The sequence below is a fragment of the Carcharodon carcharias genome, chromosome 3 (genome assembly GCF_017639515.1).
Source record: "Carcharodon carcharias isolate sCarCar2 chromosome 3, sCarCar2.pri, whole genome shotgun sequence".
In the NCBI taxonomy this organism is placed as follows: Eukaryota; Metazoa; Chordata; class Chondrichthyes; order Lamniformes; family Lamnidae; genus Carcharodon; species Carcharodon carcharias.
Window position 1 is genome coordinate 125,807,240 of NC_054469.1, and position 14,159 is coordinate 125,821,398.

Sequence of the window (14,159 nt, forward strand, 5' to 3'; positions counted from 1 at the left end):
TATACAATGCTGAACTTTCACTTTCAGTCCCATTCTCACTCCAACCTGTCCATCTATTGGGCCCCTACAATGTTTTTACCGAGCTTAAAACAAACTTCAGGAGTAACAGCGGAATCTTGAGAGTTTGGCAAGACAAGGGGCTGAGTTTTACATACCTTGGTGATGGGTGGAAGTCTGACCTGGAAATGCATGAATCGCCCGACTTCCACCCCCCCTTTGAAAGATGTTGGAAAATACATGTAAATGCCTATTAATAGCTGCTTGGAAGGAAGCCGGCCAATCACATCCAGAAAGGGTGGGCAGCATGCCCAATCAGTGATCGGAAGGCAGGACATCCAGGAGGATGCAGGCTGTGAACCGGAAGTCAGTCACAGCCACCCATTTGAAGGTTCCCCTGGCATGGGACTGTGACAACTGCATCAGAAATCGTTCTTTGGAGGCACAAGTATTTTTGTGGAGGAGAATATAAATTCCGAAGAATTATTGCATAGCTAAGGGTTTGGTTTTAAATGTGGATAACCATTCTGCTTGTTTTGAAGCTTTCAGGACCTTTGCAAGGGAGGAAAGAATATTTGAATGCAGCTGACCCATTCCCCAGATGAATAGCAAGCATTTAGGGAGATATTCAAAGTCAGCCCTTTAACTCTCTTTGTCCCTCCACAGATGGCCAAGAGATTGTAGCCAGGAGCTAGGGAGGACCCCAAGTCCTTCTGAGTCGTCCTCTAGACTATAGTGATAGGCGGGAGGTCCTCATGCTCACTGACAGGAACAGCAGACATTCCAGCCATACCAAAGCAGCCTGGAGGAAAGGCACAGCCAATCTTCTGACTCAACTACATTTTCTGACACGCTACCCCGCCATGTGCCTTGATTACCTGAGAGATCAAAAGTCTACCTATTCCAGCCTTGAATATATTCAATAATGGAGAATCCAAAACCCTCTGAGGTAGACAATTCCAAAGAATCACAATTTCTCCTTATCTCAATCCTAAATGATCGCCCCCTTACCTGAGACTGTGCCCCAATATTCTTGATTCCCCAGCCAGGCCTTTATGCTAGGCGTTCACCCTGTCAAGTTCCTTCTGAATCTTACATGTTTCATCTCCCATTCTTCTGAACTCTGGAATATAGGCCCAATTTACTCAGCCTCTCATCATTGAGCAACCCTCTCATTCCGGGGACCGCCCAATCTAGTAAATCTTTGCTGTACTGTTTCCAAGGTAAGTATCCTTCTTTAGATATGGAGATAAAAACTGCACACAGTCCTCCAGGTGTGGTCTCAGCAAAGCTCTGTAATTGTAGCAAGACTTTTTTTGTTCTTAATCCCCAATCATCTTGCAATAATGGCAACATGCCATTTGCCTTCCTAATTGCTTGCTGTACCTGCATGTTAAATTTCTGTGTTCCTTGCATGCATATGCCCAAGTCCCTCTCAGCATCAAAATTTAGTAGTTTCACATTTTATAACAAATGTTTTGCTTTTCTATTCTTACTACCAAAGTGAATAGCCTCATACTTCCCCGCATTATACCCCATCTGTCACCTTGTTGCCCACTCACTTAACCCGTCTATATCTTTTTTTTTAGCCTCACTGTGTCCTCCTCACTGTTTACATTCCCATCTAGCTTTTTTGTTAGCAAATGTAGATTCATTACTCTCAGCCTCTTCATCTAAGTCATTAAATAGATATTAAATAGCTGAGGCCCCAACACTGATCCTTGTGGTACTCTAGTTACATCCTTCCAATTTGAAAATGCCACATTCATCCTTTGCTTCCTAACAATTAACAATCCTCCATCCATGCCAATATATTAGCCCAAACTCTATGGGCCTTTATCTCATGTACTAACTTTCCATGTGACCTTATTGAATCACAGTGCTGCAACACCAACCTTCCAACACAGTGGCTTCTCCCTCATTACCAAACATTAGGGAAGCCTTGTATAGAGTGACCATTCCTCTGCCACTGAGACAGCTCAGGTGCAGCCACATTGACATGATTGGAGTTGGGCTTCTAGCTTCTCTGCCCACTCAAGCAACGCAGAGGCATCAAAGTGGCACCCAGTACTCGTTGGGCACAGACAGCAAAGTAATGAGCATTTTAGTGGACTGCAGAACAATTGGACAATCCGCATGTTGTATAATCTCCGTGCTAAAGCTAGTCATGGAGCCGTCACTGGTGGAGGTGCTCACAGCCCCTTGCAATGTCATCATCCCGGTTTGGATCAGCCTCCCCGATGGCTTAAGCTAACAGGGCAGCCTCGCAGATGACCAGGAACCAGTGACCCAAAGACTGCGCATGTCTAGGGAACTGGTTGGTCACATCTGCCACTACTGCAGGATTTGATGCCATGGGGACATCAAGGACATCGACTGCCAGTGGCCGTGAAAGTAACCACAGTGCTCAAAATTTCTATGCCAGTGGCTCCTTTCAGGGCCCCACAGGTGACCTCTGTGGGATCTCACAAGCCTCCACCCACAAATGCATCCATAAGGTCACTGATTCCATCTTTGTGAGGGCACACAGCTTTGTGCATCTCGCCCGGGACCAGGACATCCAGGATGCAAGAGCGATTGCATTTGCCCAGATCTCAGGTTTTCCACAGGCGTAGGATCCCATTGACTGTACTCACGTGGTGCTCAGATCTCCATCACAACACATGGTCAGCTATCCCAACCGCAAGGAGTTCCATTTGCTGAAAGTGCGGTTAATGTGGGGCCACCACAAACACATCCTGCAGGTCTGTGCATGGTTTCCAGGGAGTATCCACGACTCCTACATTCTCAGTCAGTCACAGATCCCTGAGGTCTTCCAAGGCCCACAGAAGCTGCAGGTTTGGCTCCTCGGAGACAAGGACTACCCACAGAGGATGTGGCTGATGACACCTGTGCGGTGACTTCAGACTGCAGCAAAGCGAAGTTCTAACAAGGCTCATCCTGCAACTCATGGAGCAAACCATCGGGATGCTGAAGATGAGGTTCAGGTGCCTGAACCTGTCTGGTGGGGCCCTGCAATACCGTCCACAGAGAGTGTCACACATCGTCGCCCCCCCTGCTGCATCTTTTACAACCTGGCACTGCAACCGGGAGAGAAGCTGGCTGAGTAGGAGATGGAGGAGCTGCATGTCTCCTCCAATGACAATAGCGCCAACAGGGATGAGGATGAGGAGGTCCTCAAAGGCAACAATGATGGTGTTGAGGCCCTCACACTGGTCAGATGAGGCAGGCGTGCTCGGGAAGCCCTCGTATCTGCTAGATTTGTGGAGAATGATGATGAAATGCATTGAGGAGACACCATAGATCCTCACATTGTGTCTATGAACATTTGACTCTAGCCTGGCTTATGGCAATGCACATATCCTCTGTGAGAATGCTCCTGTCATGGAGACACAGTGGAGGCCCTAATAGTCACTCGATTGAAGGATGATGACATCGGCATGCAGTCAGGACACTCCATAGGTCTTCACATACCCTCTGAGAATGTCTGACCCCTGTCTGGTCAAGGGCAGCTCGCTTGTTACCAGGGTCATATCATAGGAACACAGGTATGAAACTTTAAAAGCACCTGATCCTTAGCCAGCCTTCAGCACCTGAACCCTTCAGGAGCACAGCGTCACTGGTCAGAGATGCTGTGATGCTGCCCACAACATTCTGGCTGCAATGACAAGCATCATTGAGGTCCAGGTATCAGTAACGTGTCCAGGGAGTGTGAGGTCAGACGATCACTTTGGTCTGAAGGCTGCACAAAGCACAGGGAAGAGGCCCTGGACTGAGACACCTGCCTTTATCTTGTGCAGAAAGGTTTCACATCTGAGTCATTTACAGAGATAGTGTGAGAGGAGCAGGACCATTTAAAGGGAGAGAGAGTGTGAGAGAAACAGCGTGGTCATTTACAGCAAGAGAGTTTGATAGGAACAGGGCCTTTAACAGTGAGAGAGTGTGAGAGGAGCAGCATGGTCATTTACAGTGAGAAAGTGTGAGAGAAACAACAGGGCCATTTACAGCAAGACAGTGTGAGAGCAGCAGGGCCTTTAACAGCGAGAGAGTGTGAGAAGAGTGTGAGACCATTAAAGAGCGTGAGAGGGGAAAGAGTGTGGAGAGCAGATGATTGGTGAGTAGGATTGGTGAGTATTTCTTGTTTTTAAAGTAAAAGTAAGGTCTTTAGTTTGTGTTTAGAATTCTAGTCTTTTTTTCTCTTTTTCTTAAAGATAGTTTGTTAAGTATAAGATCGATACTGGTGTGTATAAAAAATAATTATAATAAAGTGTAAAGAGTGGGATACTTGAATAATTAGTTAATAAACTGAATAAAATATGATGGTTTTGGCAGGATGGGTGAGGTGTTGCTGCTGCAGCACATGGGTCCGCTGGACACCAAGGTGATCCACAGCAAACACATCTGTAGTAAACGTTTGCAGCTCAAGGAACTTTGGATCCGAGTTAAGGAGCTGGAGTCCGAGCTGCAGACATTGCACCACATCAGGGAGGGGGAAAGTTACCTGCACACTTCGCTCCAGAAGGCAGTCACACCTCTTAGATTAGGTAATTCAAATTTGGTCTGTGATTTGGTACAGGAGGGTGTGAGGCAGGTGAGGAACCTCGGCCCCTGCAACTGTCCAATAATGGACATCTCCTCAGGGCTGGAGAGGGACTTGGAGTGGGAGGGGAGGGATCCAGTTGTTGTTGTCCATGTTGGTACCAATGACATTGACAGGACTAGAAAGGAGGTTCTGCTGAAAGAATTTGAACTGTTAGGAGCTAAATTAAAAAGCAGAACCTCCAAGTTAATAATCTCGGGACTGCTACCTGAGCCTCAGGCAAACTAGCATAGGGTAAATAAAGTCAAGAAGTTAAATGCATGGCTCCAAGGTTGGTGTGGGAGGAATTGGTTTTAGTTCATGCGGCACTGGCACCTGTACTGAGGTAGAAGGGAGCTGTTCTGGTGGGACGGGCTTCACTTGAACCATGCTGGGACCAATGACCTGGCGAACTGAATAACTAGGGGCTGTAGAGAGGGCTTTAAACTAAATAGAGGGGGGAGGGCTCTAGAAAGGGGATACATAAGCTTACAAGGCAAAAGGATATGGCAGCCTTGCATGGCAGCAATTTAGGTAACAATACCCAGAGTGTGACAGGAAGGGACAGAGTGTAAATAGCATCAAAGGGGGAAAAAATGGTTACAAAGCAAAATTAAGGGCCTTTTACTCAAATGCACATAGTATTTGGAACAAAATAAATGAATTAATGCCACAAATAGAGATTAATGGGTATGATCTTGTAGCCATTATAAGGTTACAAGGAGATCAAAGCTGGGAACTAAATATTCAGGGTTATGTGAATTTTCAAAGGGCAGGCAGGAAGGAAAGGGTTGTGGGGTAGGTTTGATAGTACGAGATGGAATAAGTACAATAGCAAAAAGGACCTTGGATTGGAAGATATAGAATCCATATGGGCGGAGGTAAGAAATAACAAGGGAAGGACGACACTGGTGGGAGTAGTATATAAGCCCCCTGCCAGTAGCTATACTGTAGGACAGAGAATAAATCAGGAGATAATGAGGGCATGTAAAAAAGGCAGTGCATTAATCATGGGAGACTTTAATCTTCATGCAGATTGGAAGATCAAATTGGCAGAGGTAGACACAAGCAAGAATTTATAGAGTACATTCGGGACAGTTTTCTAGAACAATATGTTGTGGATCCAACCAGGGAACAGGCTAATTTGAATCTGGTAATGTGTAATGAGGCAGGTTTAATAAAATATCTCAGGGTAAAGGATACCCTAGGAAGCAGTGACCATAATATGGTAGAAGTTGAGAGTGAGAAACTTGGGTCAGAAACAAATGTGCTAAACTTAAATAATGGTAATTACAATGGAATGAGGGCAGGGTTGGCTGGAGTGCACTGGGAAAGCAGTTTAGCAGAACACACGGTTGATGAACAATGGCAGGTGTTTAAGAAAACAGTTCATGACTCTCAACAAAGATATATCCCAGTGAGGAAGAAGGATTCAAGGAAGCAGATAAACCAATCATGGTTAACCAAGGAAGTGAAGGACAGTATCAAATTGAAAGAAAAAACATACAATGTGCAAAGGTTAGTGGTAAGCCAGAGGATTAGGAAAGTTTTAAAAACCAACAAAAGATGACCAAAAAAGTAATAAGGAGGGAGAAATTAAACCTTGACGGTAAACTAGCAAGTAATAGACAAACAGTAAGAGCTTCTTTAAATATATAAAAAGGAAGAGAAAAGTCAAAGTGAACATAGGTCCCTTAGAGAAGGAGGCTAGAGAAAAAGTAATGGGGAACCAGGAAATGGCAGAGGAGGTGAATTAATAATTTGCATTAGTCTTCATGATAGAAGACAATAACAGCATTCCAAAAATATTAAATAATCAAGGGGAAAAGGGTGGGGAGGGGGAGGAAATAAATACAATAACTATCACTAGAGAAAATGTACTAGGGAAACTAATGGGGCTAATAAGTCCCCTGGACCTGATGGGTTGCATCCAGGATATTAAAGGAAGTAGCTGCAGAGATAGTGGATGCACTGGTAGTAATCTTCCAAGAATCCTTAGATTCTGGAAAAGCCCCAGAGGATTGGAGATGGGCCAATGTAACACCCTTATTCAAAAAGGGGGCGGGGGGGGAAACAAAAAAGAGGTAACTATAGACCAGTTAGTTTAACATCTGCATTGGGAAAATGTTGGAGTCTATTATAAAGGTGTAATAGCAGAGCATTTAGAAATACATAATATAAACAAGCAGAGTCAGCATGGCTTCATGAAGGGGAAATTATGCCTAACAAATTTATTAGAAGTCTTTGAAGAGGTAACAAACAGGATAGACAAAGGGGAACTAGTAGATGTAATATATTTGGATTTCCAAAAGGTGTTCGATAAGATACAGCACATAAGGATACTTAATAAGAGCACATGGTGTTGGGGTTAGTATATTAGCATGGATAGAGGACTGGCTAACTAATAGAAGACAGACAGCTAGGATAAGGGGGGCATTTTCGGGGTGGCAGCCTGTAGCTAGTGGAGTGCCACAGGGGTCAGTGCTGGGGCCACAATTATTTACAACATATATTAATGAATTAGATGAGGGAAGTGAACGTACTTTCGCCAAGTTTGTGGTTGACACAAAAATAGGTACGAAGGCAAGTGGTGAGGATGACACAAGGAGTCTACTGAGGGACACAGACAGGTTAAGCAAGTGGGCAAAAAACATGGCAGATGGAGTATAATGTGGGAAAATGTGAGGTTATGCACTTTGGCAGGAAGAATAGAGGAGCTGAATATTATTTAAATGGAGAAAGACTTCAGAAGGCTGGATTAGGGAATCCTTGTGCATCAATCGCAAAAAGCTAACATACAAGTTCAACAGGTAATAGGGAAGGCAAATGGAATGTTGGCCTTTACTTCAAAGGGAATAGAGTATAAAAATAGGGAGGTCTTGTTAAAACTATACAGCACACTAGTTAGACCACACCTAGAATACAGTGAACAATTTTGGTCCCCTTATCTAAGGAAAGTTGTATTGGCATTGGAGGCAGTCCAGAGGAGGTTCAGTCAATTGATACCAGGTACAGATGGATTTTCTTATGAGGAGAGGTTAAGTAGGTTGGGCCTGTACTCATTGGAGTTTAGAAGAATGAGAGGTGACCGTATTGAAATATAATATTCTTGGGGGTCTTGACTTAGGGTAGATGCTCAGAGGTTGTTTCCCCTTGTGGGGGAGTCTAGGATCAGAGGGCATAATCTCAGAGTAAGGGGGCACCTGTTGAAAACAGAGATGAGGAGGAATTTCTTCTCTCAGAGGGTAGTCAATCTATAGAATTCTTTACCACAGAGGGCTGTAGAGGTTGGGTCATTAAGTATATTCAAGGCTGAGATAGGCAAATTTTTAAACAGTAAGGGAATCAAGGGTTGTGGGGAAAAGGCAGGAAAGTGGAGTTGAGGATTATCAGATCAGCCATGATCTCATTGAATGGCAGAGCAGACTTGATGGGCTGAATGGCCTACTTCTGTTCCTAAGTCATATGGATTTATGGACATGAACACTGCTCATCAGAACAAGGAAACATAGACAGGGAGACATTCAAGTTTATTAACAATAATGAACAGTATGTACAAGTGATTACCACCTATGCCCAAGGTGTGCAACTACACTTTGTTAACTTTCTTAACCCTTCTGCTATTTCTAGGTGAACCCCAGATATCCATAGCGAAAGTGGAGGCAGCCTGCTGACTGCTATGCCCTATCTGTGATGACTTGGGTGGGTGTCCTCTGGAGGGCCGAGACCCTGGTGGGCCCCAGCCTGCTTTTGGGGTCCTGCTCTGTGACAGTGGCACCCTCCTCGGCCTGTGGAGCTGGAGCTGCTGAGGTCACAGGAAGAGGGGAGTCAGACAGACCGGACACTCCCAGAATCACCTGGATGGATCACCTTAGATTGCACACCTGCTAATCCTCCTCCCCATGGGTGCCCAAGGGCCCCTGCCTGACTCCTTGAGCGGAATGGGTAGCTGGAGTAAAATCGAACTACCCCGCTACCCTCTCGTGTACAGACTGTTGGAGGACAACTTGGCGTCCGCGATGGAGTTGAGCGCACCCAGAAATGCAGAAGTGACATCTGGGACCAAGGTCTCCAAGGCAGCCATCATCCTACCAGTGTTGAGCTCGGTAGATTAGCATGCCGGCATTATCACCTCAGCCTGAAGACAGACACACTACACCATCGTGCCTTGCAATCTGAGGAGTGCAGCGGACGTCCCTTTCTGATGTTCCTGATCTTGCCTTTGCAGCTCCAGCAACTGTGACATGACTGAGTCCAGAGGCTCATCACCTGACATGGACTCAGCAAATTCCTGGCCTCCGGCAGTCATCCGAGTGCCAGAAACCTGGGAAGTCCCTGCCTCCGCCTAAAGTGGATCAGACGGTGTGATGTGCTCATCAGATTGTGATCCCGAGGTTGTTCTAAAGCTAGGTTCCACTGAGGTGTGTGTCTCTGTGCTGGTGAAGGGTGTGGGTGAGCGCTGTGATGAGACTTCAAGGAGGGTGCCCCCAGATTCCTCTGCAGAGTATTCTTCAGGGCTTGATTGGAAACCCTGGTTGTGAACTCCATCAGTTATTTCCCAGATGTGCCTGCAAAAGTGAGGGGAGATGATTAGTGCATGGCAGTGGCCTATGAAAAAGGACACATCATTCACAGCATGGTTGTCTGATGGATGGTTGCACTGCTGGATCCTCAACTGATAGAGCACCGCCGACCTCACCGTCAGCACAGGAAGGGTCAGATCATCGCTGGACAGCTGGATGGCACTGTTTTCAAAGGCTCTGAGGACTTTGATTTCAGGCATTCCTCCACCAGTCTGCATCCTCTCCCTCTTGTGTGCCAACTTGTCCCACATGAATAGAGATGGAGACAGTGTAAGCAGGACACCTGCCAGGCCAGGTGATAAGTATGCCTGGCATATGTGGTTGGTGCATGGTCCCATGGATGGGATGAGGACAAAGAAGTTGTGTGTGAGAGTGAATAATGAGGCCCCTTGAACCGGCAGTGAGTGAGATCCCTGTGGACATGTGATGAGTTTGTGATTGTGTGTGTTGGAAGTGATGAGAAGTGTGACTTACCCTGGCAGAACAGAGGCGATCGTTCATCCTTTTGTGGCACTGCATGGTTGCACTCTTTGGAAGGGCTTTGACACTGACCACAGCTGCCACCGACTTCCAACCCTGGTTGGTCACGCTGCTGCCCATCCTGCGGCCAGAGTTGGGGCAGAGGACATCCCAGCGGGCCTCCACAGCTTCCAAAAGGCTTTCCAGTGACACATCATTCAACCTGGGGGCTGCAGTCTTTTTGCCTTTCATGGACATCTTCCCTGCAGTAGTCCTGAGGCTTTAAATATGGCGCCCTATGTGATGAAGCGGTGAGGTGATGGCATGGCGGACGAATGAGAACCTGCCCACCATGAAAATGACATGTTTCGTGGGAATGCATAATTAATGCAGTGGGTCTGGAACAAGATGGCATGAAAAGCCGCCATTGTCATTTTACCTGCCCGCTACCGCACTTAGTGCAAATTTGGGGCAATTAGGCCCAACGTTTCAAGATCTGTGACCTTTCATCTGTATTTTGATGTAAGGTCACGTCTGAAATGTTGGGTGGAATCTTCCCTGTGGGATTGGCTTCAAGATGGGACTGAGTGGAATTTCTAAATAAGCATTGGGTCAATGGCCCAACATGTTCCAGCCTCAGGGTGATTTTCCTGGAGGTGGGTCAGCAACTATAGAGGCTGCCTACCTGGCCCCCTCACTGAGGACCAAATCTAGTAGGCACTTGGAGGCAGCCTGAGGGCCTCCAACACTAACCCTCCCACTGGAGCAGGCCAGGAGTGGACCTCAGCTGCTTCTGCTTGCCATCCTGCAGAAGGGATTCCCCTCCACAGGGTGATCTCACAATTGAAGCTACTGTTTATTTAAATGAAGCAGGTACCTTGTCAGAGGACACATCAAAATGTCACATTCCTCCTCCACCAGTGGCCTGCAGCCTCTGGGGCCTGCCCAAAATTCTTAATTGGACAGTGGATCCTGAGTCGGCCTCTTAATAGGAAGATCTCACAGGCAGCCATCCTGAAGTCAACACAGGGTCAGGAGCAGGAAATGGTCCCAACTCACATTCATAATCTAAGGTTTTTATTTTACCTTTATGTCTGAGTATTATCGGGAAGAAAGACTTATGTAAATAAATAAGTGACCGGGAATATCAAGCACAAATGTTTAGGTTATGAGTTTAGCAGTTGCTTTAATAAAAATAAGCAGAGGATGCATTAATTGTACAATGGAAATGACTACCCAAAGGATTCACAAACTACTAAGCCAGGAAGACCAGTTTAAGAAATTATCTTTGGTGTAGGCAAAATATGACCTATCAAGAGCATAGTTTTCACCAGGTCTTTAAAAGGCTTGAAAGATTTTATTGTGAACCATAGAGGCTGACGAGCAGTGAATGTTGACACATGCAAATATGTTAGAAGACCAGTTAATTTGTTTTAGTAGTGCTGGCCAAGACACTGGGAGAACTCCCTACTCTTTTTTAGCAGGGATCCTATATATCTAGCTGAACAGGCAGATAGAGCTTTGGTTTAATATCTCATCCAAAAAGACACAATTCTCTCTTGTGTTTCTAACTTGTAACTGATGAGCTCTATTCGCTGCTGTCAGATTAGAATATTACCAGAACTGTTTAACCATAATACTGGATCATCAGCTGCCAACATGTTTTAGATGTATGTCCTACATATAAAATCTTGAAATGAAGGAAGCGGAAAATATTTGCATGGCAATCTTTGCTTATACTTAGATTCACATGTTTAGATGAACTTGTTGAAAAATATTAATTTTACACATATCTTTACAACTACTTTTACTGTTAAAGCATTTTAGATTAGAAGATCTAACAGTAACGAAGCTACCTCAATTGTCTAAAAATTTATGTCTAAATATGGAAAACCAGTTGCCACCTGCCAGTACATGTAACAGAATAGGCTGTCTGTGTGAAGTGGAAGATGCTAGATAAAGGCCACTGAATCAATTTAGTTATATAAAGTGGTAAGATATATGGGGAGAATTTTCCCCATGTCGGGCAGGCCGCGCGGGAGCGGGCACAGACCCAATCGCCATCCGCAATCAGGTCCGTGCTGCCATTTTACGTGGGCGGGCCAACTAAGGCTCACACAGCGTATTTCTCAACTCCCAAGGATAGCAGGAATGGGCGGGGAGTGGCAGGCGTGCACAGACTGCCGGATCCAATGGCGACCTAGTGACCTGTTTAAATGAAGGCCTGGCAGCCGCGAGAAGGGCACAGCAGAGGGCTACTGTGCATCATGTAAGTCCGGAGGCTAGGCCAGCAGGGCAGGTCAGGCCGGAGGGTAAGCCAGCAGGGCAGGTCAGGCCGGAGGGTAGGCCAGCAGGGCAGGTCAGACCGGAGGGTAGGCCAGCAGGGCAGGTCAGGCCAGAGGGTAGGCCTGCGGGGCAAGCCAGGCTGGAGGGTAGGCCTGCGGGGCAGTGTGCTCTTCGTTTCTCCAACGAGTGCCTAGCTGCCCTCCTGGAGGAGATGGCAGCACGGTGGGAGATCCTTCTTCTGAGGGACAGGAGGCAGAGGCCTCCCCACCTGACCAAACGTGTATGGGAGGAGGTGACTAAGTGTGTTATCTCCCAGGATGTGGTGCAGTGCACATGGGTGTCCAGTGCCACAAGATTCAACGATCTCCTGTGCTCAGAAAGGGCGACTAGCATGTTGCCTCAGGTCACTTAATGCAGCCGTTACCCGTCCCCCCACCAACCCCCTCCTTGCCCCGCAACTCTGAGTATTAACATCATTGAATCCCTCATGGCATGTATCCCTCGACGGGTGGACCAGCAGAGATTGCCCATGCCCAGTTCACCCTGAGAGGGTTGAGCTATATTGTGTTCTGCATTCACAGCATGTGTGACACTGACACCCAGAGTATAGAATGGGGGTGAAAGTCAATGGTCTGTACCTAGGCGGAGTGCTGGAACTGGGAAGCATGTCAAAGTCAGGGTGCTAAAATACTGGGAGGGGAGTTTCCAACTGGCGGGGCACCAATCCATCTGCTGGTCTTTGTGCTCCACATGCTTGTGCCCCCTTGCTTAGCAAAGTGGCACCATGTGGTGCCACATGTGAAGGAGGCAGCATTTGGGCAATGGGGGGATGGGGGTGGTGTCAGCCTTGGCTTGTTTGGCTGAGTGTGCGGCAGCTGTGGGGTAAGGAAGAACTGGAATCCTGCAATGTCCCACTCTGGTTGGGTTGGCAGGGATGTGATGGGAATTCAGGTGCAGGCTGGACTAATCAATGCTCCTCTCTCCTTTTCAGGGAAGACTGCGCACAATTTCGCAGGGCGGATGCGGAATGGCGGAGGCCAGGCTAGGTTGGCAAACCGGACACCTTTTGAGCAGCAAACCATGGATCTGGAGTGGGCCAAGCCCCAGGCACATGCTCAGTCAATGGCTGATGATGTGCCTCTGAAGTTGTCCGTGAGGCAGCAAACACTGGAAGTGGAGCAGGGTATGAGGGAGGATTTGATTGAGATACATGAAGCTATGCGTGGCATGGTGCCCGTGCTTGAGGAGTCCACGAGGAGCATCACCGATGCATTGAGCCTCACAGCTGAGCACCATGCTTCCTGTATGGAGAGAGTGTTGACTCTCAGGGACAGACTCCTCCAGGAAACAATCAGGGCTTCCTGGGTTTGCTCTCGGACCTGCAAGCCCTCACAGTGGCACTGACCTCAGCTGGTCATTGCCTGTGTGGGAGATGGTTTGGGCACCAAGTATCCCAGCTCGGTGCCCATCCATCTACAGTGAGCAGGGAGGTCCAAAGCAACTTCACGTTGGCGCAGCATCTGCCTGTCATCTCTGCAGGCTCCTCTCAGGGCACTCTGAATGAGGGCAGCAGCTCCTCTGCCCCTCTGCCAGTGACCCTGGCATCCAATGAGGCTTTGGCGACTGGGGAGATTGCAGCTGTGGATCTGTCCCCTCCCTCCCAGGTGGGGCCACCAAAGGCTCCATGGGCCAGAGGACGTCCGCCAAGGTCATCGAGGCCAACAGGACAGCACAGTGAGCAGGCTGTCTCAGATGCCACTCCCAGCGAGGAGACAGCACCTAGACTTAGCGCCCTTAAGTATAAATTTAAGGCACCTTAGGCACACCACAGGATTCTCACTGGTGCTTTTTTGTTGGCCCATAGTAGTTTATTGAAGACTTGGTGTGATGTCCAACATTTTTTTTTTGGTTTATGAAGTTACATTTGTTCCCTCAATAAATTTTGACATGTTGCCACGCCTCAGTGTGATTCCTTACTTCTACAAGTGGACGGGAACCCATGATGTTATGAGTGAGTTGTTTGACATTGAGCTTTATTGACAAGGGCCTTAGTTAATGTTACTAACCTGGTAGATTTAGCACTCAGGCATCGAGTATGGAGCCTGCAGCCCTGGCGTGTGCTGATGGCCCATATGTGGTGTACTAGCTGAAGGTTCTTTGGATTAAAGCCTCCTGGGTGCCCCTGCCTCCCTGGAGTATGCCCAGGTTAGCATCTGCCCCACCAGTGTTCTCCTGTGTGTGCTCATCCTTGGACT

At 47.3% G+C, this 14,159-nt stretch overlaps 1 protein-coding gene across 3 annotated transcripts in view; it reads right to left on the minus strand.

Moving 5' to 3' along the window:
* The window catches only part of dgkb (diacylglycerol kinase, beta), a 975,484-nt gene that overhangs the window by 736,355 nt on the left and 224,970 nt on the right, over positions 1-14,159 (minus strand). The gene's annotated exons all lie outside the window — the stretch shown is intronic.